This window comes from Triticum aestivum, chromosome 4A, assembly GCF_018294505.1.
Source record: "Triticum aestivum cultivar Chinese Spring chromosome 4A, IWGSC CS RefSeq v2.1, whole genome shotgun sequence".
Taxonomy (NCBI): Eukaryota; Viridiplantae; Streptophyta; class Magnoliopsida; order Poales; family Poaceae; genus Triticum; species Triticum aestivum.
The window spans coordinates 663,954,583-663,957,719 of NC_057803.1; the positions used below are offsets into that span (position 1 = coordinate 663,954,583).

Consider the following 3,137-nt stretch of genomic DNA (forward strand, 5'->3'; position numbering starts at 1 on the left):
CAGATTTATACACATTTTTTCCAGGGCCAACTGACTATTGTTGAACATAGGCATGCGCACAGAATATGGGACCTTAGTTTGTTGTGTGCAATCATGACGTCTGCAGCTAGCTCTTCACAGCTTGTTGTTCGAGTGTTCAGTTGTGCTAGCAACTATCAACTTAATCGGTCGCCCTTTATAAGAAAAGAAAAAAGCATCGATGTAATTTATAAGATAAGAGATCAAATCAACTCGTCGATGTACTGCCCCTGTCATATTTGTAGCGTCTCAGGTGCTCCTCTAGCTCGTGGATGTACTGCTCCTGGCGCGCTTCGTCCACGACAAGCTCCTTCAGCTTCTTGGCGTTGGTCGCGAACACCTTTCCTTCATCCTCCACCATGACATGCCGCACGGCCACTGCGACACCGTCCCTGTCGAACGAGCCATCGCTATCGTCCCTCGCCACCTCCACACCGATCCCTCTTTTCGCCATCGCCCGTGCAATCATAGGCGTGTCGGTGAGGAAAGGGAGCATGACCAGCGGAAGCCCGAATGCGAAGCTCTCGATGGTGGAGCCCCAGCCGCAGTGCGTCAGGAACGCCGCCGTGGCGCCGTGAGCGAGCACCTTCACCTGCGGCACCCACCCTGTGCAGACCACACCGCGCGCCCGCGTCCGCTTCTCGAAGCCGGCCGGCAACAGCTCGTGCTCGTTGTTGGTGCCGTCGGCTTGCGTAGCGCCCAAAGGAAGCGCACCCCGGCGAGCTCCAGCCCGAGGGCGAGTTCATGGATGTTCTCTAGAGTCAGTGGCGCCTCGCTTCCCAGCGCGACGTAGAGGACAGACTTGGGTGGTTGGTCGTTGAGCCAACTCAGGACCTGGTGACTGTCGGCGCCACCAGAGCTGCTCTGCCCGTGGTCTTGATCACGGTCGTCAGCCGCCTCCGGTAGCAGGATCCCGGCGGGGATGGCGGGCTTCCGCAAGAGATCTGAGAGGAGGGTGAACATGCGAGGCTCCAGCTCGCGGCAGCTCCGGTGGATGGTGAGGCGGCAACGCTCGAATACATCCCACAAACGGTCAGTGTCCGACCTGCCTGACGCGTTCTCACCAAAGTTGTCCGAGAGCATCCGCCGGGCCTCGTGGTGGAGGAAGGCGGTGGTGGACGGGAAGGGGATCCACTTGGATGGCACGGTGAAGTCCTCTGGCTTCGTGCGCGGGTACGCATCGTTCGCCCACCGCGGCCCAAGAAAGGCAATACAGGCGGCATGGAAGATCAGGAACGCGGCGCATGGCACCTGCACATACGATCCATCGTCCGCTGTCAAACGTGACCAGCATATACGTGCGTTGTAGGTGGAGATGGCGTACAACGTCGTACCTTGTGCTGGTCGGCGATGGGCGGGACCCAGTGATGGCAGAAGTCGAGGATGATCCAGTCTGGCCTCCTGCCGGCGGCGACGGCGGCCGCGAGGAACGACACGAGCGGGCCGGCGAGGCCGTCCATGGCCTTCTTGAGCAGCTCGACCTTGTTGGGTGGCAGGTCAGACGTGGCCTCGGCGCCCTCCGGCAAGCCCTCCACTGCCGGCAGCGGCAGCGCCACGAAGCGGATGCGGGCAGACAGGTGCGCCGGCACGGGCGGCAGCCTGGCGAGGTTCCGCGGCGTTGACACGAAGGCGACAGCGTGGCCTCTTGCGGCGAGGCGCTTGGAGAGCTCCAGAAAAGGGATCATGTGGCCGAACGCCAGCCACGGGAAGAGCACCACCTCCAGCCCGCCCGCACCGGCGCCGGCAGTCGCCGCTGCCATTTTCATCTGCTCGCAATGGACCGATCCGCCGATGGAGTATAACAAAATAGAGGCTTGGTTGGTGTCGTTGTTGCCTACCTACTTGCCTGATGGACACGAGCTAACTAAAAATACAAAAATTAAAAAATTGAGCAACACGAGCTAACTCAATAATGGAGCTTGGGAGCTGAGTGGGCTACCCAGGACGAAAACGACTTCAATCTCCCATTCACCCTCACGAAAACGACTTCAATCTCCCATTCACCCCATCTTCATTTTGGTTTTGCCACGTTCTACTCTGCCCCACATCTCTCCTCTCTGTCTCTCACCCCTCTCTCAATCCCATCGAATCCTCTCTAGTTCTGATCCGGTGTCGGCCGGCCATGGATCTCGCCGGATCGGCAGAGCTTGTGGTGCTACAAACTGGCGTTCGAGCACAACGCGCTCGTGGTTCTACAACCCCGCATCTTGTCGGGTCTGAGGGGATGCTGCGCTATGTAACGCTGTTGCAAATGGGGGTCGTCGTGCTGCTAGCCGCACGAGCTGCTCCATGGTGCGGACGACGGAGCATCGTTGCGCGCGCCATGCTGCGTTGAGGTTGCTGCTTAGTTTCATATACAGATTTGTTTGTGCTACCAAGCAAATGGAATGAATTGATAAAATGTGGGTCCATGATGGAAGCATGGGAAACCTCTTCCATTGGATATGAACTCGATGGGAGGAATTTGTTCTGGCTGATTGTAAACGCCCAACCGTACACACAAAAATTAATCTCCCGTTATCTACTAGTTAAACAATTGTGGTGCTGATGTACCCTTTTTCGCATTTCATGTGGCTACCCGCTCCCGTGTTGTCATGCTAGGCGTTGTACAGTGTGTGTTGCTTAGAGAAAGAAATCATTCTTTTGGTAAGCATTGAAGCTTCTTGTAGAGGGTAGACACGTAATTAAGTACCCTACTTGTTGAGAAAAGAACTAGTGGTTATAAGAATTAGGTTTATTTTAGGAAGCACCAATCATTGTACGAGGCCTTAGGAACCTTCCGTGACACGTCCATACTTGGGAATGCCCTTTTGTCCAGCACATCGATTGAGGGAAAAGGTGAGCCTATATGTGAAAGAGCTAGCGCTGCCACATATGAATACCCGAGAAAAGGAAATAGCTACGCATCCGATCGCGACTGAAATGACAGCCGGCTCTTCTCTTCCACCTTGTCTCTCATCTTCTTCCTTCTTTTGTCCCCACCTTTAGCTCACCGGTGCTTGTAATCAAACTACCAATTACCTTGCATCTGGTACGTTTGAGTGTATCGTAGATCGGAACTCTAACATACTGCTTCGGGCAACGGCGGTAAATGTTTGACCGCTAACTTCAGATCTGAC

The 3,137-nt window shown here is 55.5% G+C and overlaps 1 pseudogene; it reads right to left on the bottom strand.

Moving 5' to 3' along the window:
• Window positions 1-178: 178 nt before the first annotated feature.
• LOC123087961 (UDP-glycosyltransferase 91C1-like) lies at window positions 179-1,872 on the bottom strand (annotated as a pseudogene).
• Between the last annotated feature and the right edge of the window lie 1,265 nt (window positions 1,873-3,137).